Below are 9,772 nucleotides of genomic sequence, written 5' to 3'. Positions count from 1 at the left end.
TCAGCCTGTTGATAAGCATAGTTGTACAGAAGGAATTCATGAAAGTTCAGAAGGTCATCTTGTTTCCAACAGCCTGGCTGAACCAAAGGTCACTGAAAAAAGTGGCTCCAGTCCTCAAGGAGTTTATAATTGACTCAGGGAGACAAAATGAACACACATAAAATCATATACAACAGAAGACAGTTTAGAATTATGGAGGGCTAAATATCAAAACAGAGAATAGATTCCTAAGAATTCAAAAGTATGGAGAAGTGAAGGAGGCCAGGACTCTCAGGGATAGTTTATTAATTTGTTCAAAAGATACTTATAGAGCAAGGGCATGGACTTGAATCTGCTACAAAGGTCTCTGCAAATCCATCTACCTACTCCAACAGACTTCAAGCTTTGGGGGCAGAACCGGTGTTCTAATCATCTTTGTGTTTCCAGGCCCTAGCCTCAATGGAGGGGGGAAAAGAGAGGGAGGAAAGTTGGAGAGAAGTAGAAGAAGCAACACGATAAAAGAGAAAGAGAAGGAAGATCTATGCCCATGACCCCCACCCCAACACTCTCCTCTCCATACCCTGACCTCTAACCTCACCCTCCAACAATGCAAGTGACTTGCAGTACCTGGATGAATCTTTATGTTTTCCACTTTTGTTCTTGCTGTTCTCTCTGCTTAAATTAAAGCAGGACGTTCTGATGCCCACATCAAAGTATAAAAGTATCATGAGCACAATGAGCATTTCTGAGCCTTGCATCAGTATTGAGACTGTTAGGGATGGAGTGAGGGTGCCTACTGAGCATTAAAAAAAAAAGACTAAAAGGTAAATTGTTCATTCTCTTGTCAAAATGGCCAATAGCCCACCAAAATATCACTCGTGCACCAGCAATACCCATTTTTCCCCCTTTCTTTGCCAACTAACTTGCATTTGTTATGATGAAGTCTTTGAAATCATTATTTTAATGGCTTTCCCATCATCTGTTAATATTTAGCTCTTTTCTTTTTATGTTGTTTAATTACACAAGTAATACATAAAGACATTTTTCTTGTAAAAAAAATTTCAATTACAGGTAAAATTTCCCTTGTCTACCATTCCTACCTTCTAGTTGCTCCTCTGAGAAGCCACTATTTTCAGTTTGATATGCTAATTTCCAGATCATTTTCTATATAATACATTTATTCGACAAATATTTATTGAATGTCTACTATGTACCAAGCACTGTTCAAGACTTGGAGATACACGTGTGAACAAAACAAAGTCCTTCTCTTGTGGCATTTCATTCTAATGGTAACACACATACATAAATACATTGGTTTAATTTTTAGAGAAATGGTGATATACTGTACATATTGTCCTTATATGTGTGTCTTGGATATCTTTCTATGACAGTGCACATAGACTGCTATTACTCTTTTGAACTGCTGTGTAGTATTCCTCATTACATATGTTCTCTGATTTATTTAAACCATCCCCATCAGTTGTACATTTAGGTTTATGTCCATCTAGGTTGCAAGCACTGGAAACTGCCTTTGGCTAACCTAACAGAAACCGAATTTGTTGGAAGGATACTAGGTTGAAGGACCAGCAGGAAGAAAGGGGGTTAGGACTCCAGACTTCCAGCCAAGGTCATGCTATTCAGTGCCACTTGACTCTCAGCACAGTCATCCCTCCGCTGATTTTCCATCTGTCCTTTGGTCTCTGTGTCACTCTCTGCAGAGGAAATCATGAGTGAGAACATCTGATTGGCTGAGCCTAAGTAGCATGCCTCCACCCTTCTGCAGGAAGAAAAGCCCTGTGTCCCATCGAAGTGGGAAATTACCCCAAAAGGGGAAAAAAATTGAAGGACATTGTGTGCTACAAAGCATTCCTGTTTTTTTGCTTCCTGGGGCACCGGTTTATTTTGGGTTGTGGCATATCCTTCAGTCTCCTTCAGACACATCAAAGACTAACATCTACATTATTCCATTTGCCCAAAAAAGAAAACTGTTTTCAGCTTTGTTATGGAATCCTCTTCAAGACTGGCCACAGGGAGAGAGCGTAAGGGAGGGAACTCAATGAGGCCAACGAAAGAGGAACCAATTCCATGCAGCTGAAAATGACCCAGTTCAGGGCTGGAACCCCCGGGGGTAAAAACTCTCCCAGGTGAATAAGCTTGGACACAGCCAGGTTACTGGCAAGAGGCTGGCTGAGAAAAGGCCTGGAAGCACATGCAGGCACAGAGCATTGTGGGATTCACCATCTATCAGGCACTGAGTTCATTGTTGGGGCTCTAAAGTTGAATGAGCCCTTAATCCTACCCTCAAAATGCTCAGACTATAGCTAAAGGGCTTGGGGGCCCGGCTGCCTGGGCCACAACAGGGGCAGAGACCAAATTCCCTGAAAGCCTGAAGGTACCCTCAGCAGTCAGGCTGGCGTGGGAGCTGGTCTGAGGGAGGGAGAGGTGGGTTCTGAGTCTTGCAAGGTGAGTTGGAAGGCCTGCAAACCGACCAAATAATTTTTAATGCAATCTCTCTGGCCCTCTAGTCAAAAACACCCCAGACCTCACTCAAGTCAGGGGGCCCCAGGTGCTATTGATAAGTTTCAAAGCAGTAACATACGTGTGATGTTCAGGAATGAGCGGTACATTATGAACTCACTGTGTTGGGTGTTATCTCCACAGTCATGTGAGCTGAAGCTTGGGTGGATCCTTTTTTTCTGACACTATAACCCATTCTCATAGAGATCGTTTTAGTATGGAAAGAAAATTTTGCGTTGCCTCCTTAGCGCAATAGGCAGCGCTTCCCGGCACCATCTGAAGGCCCTGGGTTCAAACCTCATAATCTGAAGAAATTTTGCACGTAAAATCTCTATAGCTACTAGGAAATAGGTGAAGGTCAAGAAAGGCCTCAAGTCTTCCCCTACCTCTCTGTCCTCTAGACAGGAGCTTTCAGAGTCAGCTTTGAAGAGTCCCCCATTCAAAATTAGAAAGTAAATTATCTTTCAGCACTCTGTAGGTTGCTACGGTCATCCCCACTCATAGATCCACCTTCTTTCAAGAATGTAGGAAGAGAGAGAGACTTTGCTCATTCATTCACACTTCTCTGTGAATTAAATCTAAGGGTACCTCTTCTGGAATATGAATTTAAAGGACTACTTCTAATTGTGAAATTAAAGGCTTGTCACCCAGTTAAAATAATTTCACACAGTCATTTGGATTAGGAAACATGAAAACCTCAAGACTCGATAATTGTGTCTCAAGTTACCGTTTTACATCTGCTGCATGTCTAGATTTGTTGGTATGATTGATTAGTATTGGCTTCTCCCACTGGACTGTAGCTATTCGGATTAAGGACTATACTTGGTTTTGCTTAATCAACTATTTGTTGATTGAATAAAAGAACAATAAGCCAAAGAAATCAAAGAATAAGTGAAATAATGAGGTTATTCAAGCCTTATGAAAAAACTACCTTCCACCTCTACTGGACCTAGATTTTTGGTTTGATGCATCCAGCATCTCTTTAGGGGTCTTCTGCTCCTTTTTCCTTAGTTCATGCATCTTGGGTGGGACTGGTCCTATCTCTAGACACAGGGATGGGCAAACAACTGAGGCCTGGCCAATTGGAGGACTCTCTGGACTCAAGGATCATATAGTCTAGACCAGTCCAAGTAACTAGTCCATAAAAAGGAAGTATGAAGTAAGAGGCCCACTGGGGGAACTGAATGTGGTGGGAGGACAAAGGGCAGGAGGAACCACTGCCTACTGGGGAGAGCAGAGAAAGCTTCACAGAGGGGGTTTATAACTAGAATGAATAAGATTTTGATAGGTGGAGGCATTCTCTGCACAAAGAAGAGGACCAAACATGAGGAGACAGGAACATGTAAAATGTGTTTGGAGACAAGGGCCCTGTCTCACAGGAACAACGGGCTTCTGTGGGTGTGGAAGACACGATAAGGTTGGAAGAGTGGACTAGAGCCAGGCCACTGAGAGTTCTTGAAACTGTGTTAAGGAGCTGAGGGTTTTACTCAGGAAGCAATATGGACCTATTCAGAGTGGGGGTGGTGGGTAACCTGAGCAGGGCTGGTTGTTAGGAAGTTGATCTGCCAGAAGAGTGGATTAAAAGGAAAGGACTAGAGCCTAGACACAAGTTGCATGAGGCCAGCCAAGGAAACATGAACGGCATGATCAATGAGACCAGAAATAGGGCATGACTACTGGCAGAGGCACCAAAAGAAGGAATCAACAGGGCTTGAGGAACAAGAATTAGGCAGAGTTCAATGACCAGACTGCAAAGCCTGGATACCAGGTTCTAGGTAGTGGTCTGAGTAGAGCAGGCTTTGACATCAACCAAAACCAAGTTTGAATCCTGGCTCTGGTACTGGTAATTTGTGTAATCTTGGATTAAGTTTTCTTACCTCTGTGCCTTGGTTTTGTCATCTGTGGAGGGGGATAATACCTAACTCAGGTTATTGGAAGACTAAAGGAAATAATATCTATAAAGCACTTTTTAGGGTACCAGGCATAGAGTAAACACTCAACATAACTAATGGCATGTTTCTTTTTGGAGTGCTGCAGATGTTCTGAAATTAGATTACGGTGATAGTTATGCAACCCTGTAAACATACTAAAAACTGTTGAATCGCACATTTTAAATGGATGAATTTTATGATATGTAAATTATACCTCGATAAAAGTTTTCAAAAATAATCACTGTGTGGTAGTTACTATTATTATTGCTTCATTTCCTTATCCGAGTAGTTCTAATAAGCCTGAATGGCATTGTTCTCTAAATCATCTTTGGATTTTCTGATTATATTAGCATTGTTTTTTTAAAGTTCCTGGTCGGTCTACAGCCATGCCACCCTGAACACACCCAATCTCGTCTGATCTCAGAAGCTAAGCAGGGTCAGGCCTGGTTAGTACTTGGATGGGAGACCACCTAGGAAGACTAGGTGCTGTAGGTGGAAAAGGAAAAAAAAAGTTCCTGGTTGGCTTAGACAAAATTGAATGTTATTTCTTTCTCACATAAAAGAGATCTAGAGGTAGGCAGTCTAGGTCTGTATTTGTGTCTTCAGTCATTGTTTGAGATTCCTTCAAATTCACTGCTTTCATAGCTCAAGATGGCTGCTTGAGCTCTATCTACCATGTCCACCACATTCCAGGCAAGGAGAAGAAAGGAAAAAAAAAGAGTTTGGCCCCCCTCCTAATAAGGAGACTTTCCAGAAGTACCACGCAATACTTCCCATTTATATCTCATTGGCCAGAACTTAATCACATTGCCCCCATCTACCTGCAAGAGAAGCTAAGAAAGGGTTCTTGTGGCTCTGGGGCTGCTACGACTTAAGGCTTCTTGAAGGAGAGAATGGTAATTGGGAGGCAAATGACAGCCTCTGTTATAGCTACTGTTTAACAAAGGGAGGCAAAATACAAAAAAAAAAATATATGTAAATGCATAAAGTATCTTTGAAAATACACAGCAAATGACAGTATAGCTTGCCTCTAGGGAAACTGGGTGGCTGGGGACAGATAAAGAGATTTCACTTTACTCATTCTGACCTTTAGAATTTTGAATCATGTGGCTGTATTATCTGTTCAAGTAACTAAAACTAGAATCTTCTTTTAAAATACTGAATTTGGATACCTGACCACTTGTCTCCTGGTTTCCAATTCTGTCAATACCACCACTGCCCCAGGCATACAGACAGACACAAAGCCTCTGTAGATCAGAGACTGCCTGCCCTTGACACCTACAGTCAATCACTCTGCAAGTCTGAGCAGCAACTTTTCCATTCTCGCTGGCCTCGTTTGGCAAGGGCAGTACAGTCATTTCTGCAGTCCCAGAAATGGGAGCACTAACTGCGTTAGCCCATGTGGGGCCATCCTAACTCCCAGTGGAGATGTGTCCTGGCGGTGTCATTTTCTACCTATGATCAACATACAAATGAGGCTTTATTGTCTTTTCATCTCTTCTTTCTTTATTCCTGTTCTAACGTAGATCTGGATGGGCCTAGCATAACCACCATCGTAGCCCTTCAACTTTTCCACTGATTCTCGGAACCACCCCAGAACCTTCAATAAATTTCTCCATGGCTTACACATCCAATCAATTCCCTGAAACTACCTGCATTCATTTCTAGGGCTGCTGTAACAAAATTACCACAAACTTGTTATTCTCTCATAGTTTGGGAGGCCAGAGTCTGATATCAAGGTGTCAGTTAGCAGGGTTGGTTCCTTCCCTGGGGACTCTGGGGGAGAAGCTGCTTGCTCCATGCTCTTAGTTTCTGATGATTGTTAATCATGCTTTGTGTTTCATGGCTTAGGGCGGCATCATTCCAATCTCTGCCTCTGTAGACACATAGCATTCTTCCTATGTCTGTTTCCAAGTTCCCTTCTTTAGTCACTGCTTTAAGGCCCACCCTAATCCAGTTTGATGACATCTTAACTTGATTACATCTGCAGGGATCCTATTTCCAAATAAGGTCACATTTACAGGTTCCCGGTGGACATGAGTATGGACCCTATTCAATTCTGTACACTTCTCAAGTCTCCACTTTTGGAGCTGCATCCCTCTTAACCTCCTCCCCAACCTTGAGGCCTTCGTACTCTTATTAATGGTGATTATTTCCCATTGCTTTATCAGTGTTAGCCCAAAGCCAGTTATCCACTTTAAATGCCCAGTTACAGACCCACCTGTTCCTAGAACCCAGCCTGTTTATCTTCTCTACCCTATCAGCAGCCTCAAGACATTTTCTACTTCTGCCATCAGGTTTCCAGGTTCCTTGATGCTAATCTACTGAGAAGTGTTTAATACTTCATTAGCACCTCTTTGCATCTCAGTGCGAATCCCCTAATCTCTTCGGTTCTCTCCTACAAATCCCTCCTCCCCAATCAGCCCAGTCCTTGGAGTCTCCCTATCTGGAAGCTGGGAGGCAATAAAGGAACTAGTAAAGGGGCAAGCCTGTGTCTGCCTTGCTGCTCCTGAGGCCCATCACTCAGATGTGCTACTAGCCTCTAACAGTGTCAAGCCTCATTCCTGCCATACAGTTTGAAATCCTCCTCCACAGTGAGCAAGAATTGAGTCAACCTACGGCAGGTCATCTACAGCCTTTAACACCGGAGTATGAGTCCACACAAAACCCTAGTTAACTTGCCAGTCTGGTTGGTTGTACACTTCCTTCCCAATTGTCAGCCCTGAGCTCCCCATGCCATGGGTGGTTCTAAAGGAAGTCAGAAAATCAATCACTTCTTTTCTGTGGCTTATTTTTTTCTAACATTTTATTCTAAAAATTTTCAAATAATCAAATTTGAAAGAATTTGACAGTGAAATACCCTATTACTCAGCACCTGGATGCTACTATCCAGTTTTAAAACTGAGATATACGTCACACAACATTCAAATCGCTTTAAAGTGAATTTTAAAGTGGTTTTTAGTATATTCACTCTGTTGTGTAAACATCACCACTAATTCCAGAACATTTTCATCACCCCAGAAGAATCCCCCAACACATTAACAGTTAGTCCTAATTCCCCTCTCCTGCTATCCCCTGGCAACCACTCATCTACTTTCTGTCTCTACAGATTTGTCTATTCTGGAAATTTCACATAAATAGAATTATACAGTATGTGGCCTTTTGTATCTGGTTTCTTTTACTTAGCATAATGTCTTCAAGGTTCATCCATGCGGTAGCATGTATCAGTATTTCATGCCTTTTTATGATAAATAATATTCCATTGTATAAATAGACAATATTTTATTCATTCCTTCATTAGCTAATGAACATTTGGGTTCTACTTTTTGGCTATTATGAATAACACAACTATGAACCTGTATATACAAATTTTTGTGTGAACATATGTTTTAAATTCTCTGACATATAAGAGTGGAAGTACTGGGTCATACAGTAACGTTAACATTTTATTATATATGCTTTATCATATATCTACCTATCTTAACCATCTTTCTATCCAGATATTAATCCATCTTACATTTTTGTGCAATTGAGAATAAATTGCAAACATTAGTACACCTCACCCCAGATTCATTAGCATGTCTATTACCCAGAATTCAATGCTGTTTAGTTGTTTTCTTCTTTTCAAATAAAATTTCCATACAATAAATTCTAAGTGTATGAGTCAATGAGTTTTAACTTGTGAAATATATCTGTGAAACCCAAAGGAAGATATCAAGATTTGTAAAACATTACCACCACTCCTAAAGTTCCCTCGGGCCTCTTCTGACTCAGTCCTTGCCCCGCCCCACCCTCTCCAAAGGCAATCAGTCTTCTGATTTATTTTCCTTGCCATAAATTAATGTTTTCTGTTCTGGAACTTCGTATAAACAAAATCATACAATATGTGATCTTTTTCCTCTGGTTTCCTTCACCTAGGGTACTGTTTTTGAGATTCATCCATGTTATTGCATGTAGTATTATCTCTGTCATTTTTGTTGCCAAAGTGAATTGTCATTATCTCATGAATGTGTCATAGTTTATTTATTCACCTGTTGATAAATACTTGAGCTGTTTCCAGTTTATGGCTTTTATGAATAAAGCTTCTATGATTCTCTGCCCGTAGGCCTTGATGCAGATCTATGTTTTTATTTCTCTTAGGCAAATATCTCGAACTGGAATTCTATCATAGGATAGGTATATGTTTAGTTTTATAGGAAACTGCCAGATCTTTTCCCAAAGTGGTTGTACCATGTTTCATGCCCACAACGATGTATGAGGCTTACAGATTTTGAACCAAAGAATAAAAACACAAATTACAAACTGCTACTAATAATTTTCATCTGAAGTTTTTAAATAATTAAGTTCATAACATTCTAGCTAATAAATGTCTGCCTTGACTACACTCTCAAATTAACAATGACTTAAAACGAAGGGATGACTCTTTTATGATTAAAAAAGAAAAAAACCACTTAACCAACCAAGAATAGAAGGGAACGTCATCAACCAGATAACTGCCATCTATGAAAACCCACAGCCAAAACATACGTAATAGTGAAAGACCAAATGCTTTTTCTCTAAGATGGGGAACAATATATGGCTGTCTGCCCTCATTTCTATTCAACACTGTTCTAGAGGTTCTAGCTTGGGCAATTAAGCAAGAAAAATGACAGGCATTCAGATTAAAAACTTAGAAGTAAAACTACCTCTACTTGCAGATGACATAATCATATATAGAGAAAATCCTAAGGCCTAAGGCGTCCGCTAAAATGAGGTGGTCAATTTTATGACACTGTAGTCTGGATTTCCAAGATTTCCAAAAATTTAATGGCTGTCTTCAAACTGCCTCTTCCTTTATTCTCATTTTCTTCCTTCCACCTGTGACAAAAATAGCCCAACTCTTTTTTTAAACAACTTCTCACCTGTTCTCTCCATCCCACTCCTCCCTAACATTTTACTCCTGAAATTATTATCTTTCGACCTGTCAACGAAGACCCCTGTTTCTATTTCTTTGCGTTCCCAGGCTCATCCCTTCCTCTTGCACTCCCTTCTAAATTATGCTACTCTCCTGCTCAGTATTTTAAAGTAATTCTCTACCACCTGACTTCTGTTTGTACATGCATGCTTTGTGACTAATCTTAAAAACATTATTGAAATGTAATCTACATATAAAATTCACTCATTTTAAGTGAACGTTCAATGATTCTTACTAAATTTACTTAATTGTTAAACCATCACCATAATCCAGTTTTGAATATTTTCATCACCTTGTAAATATCTCTCCCGGGCCCACCAAAAGTTTACCTACAACATAAGATACACACACACACACACACACACACACACACACACACACACGATAAAAC

At 40.6% G+C, this 9,772-nt stretch overlaps 1 pseudogene; it reads left to right on the top strand.

Moving 5' to 3' along the window:
• Window positions 1–4,803: 4,803 nt before the first annotated feature.
• On the top strand, window positions 4,804–4,922 carry LOC112474279 (annotated as a pseudogene).
• The last annotated feature ends 4,850 nt before the right edge of the window (window positions 4,923–9,772 follow it).

This window comes from Pteropus alecto, unplaced genomic scaffold (genome assembly GCF_000325575.1).
Source record: "Pteropus alecto unplaced genomic scaffold, ASM32557v1 scaffold88, whole genome shotgun sequence".
Classification (NCBI taxonomy): Eukaryota; Metazoa; Chordata; class Mammalia; order Chiroptera; family Pteropodidae; genus Pteropus; species Pteropus alecto.
Note: the sequence above shows the minus strand (reverse complement) of the source record. Positions and strands in the feature narration are given on the sequence as shown.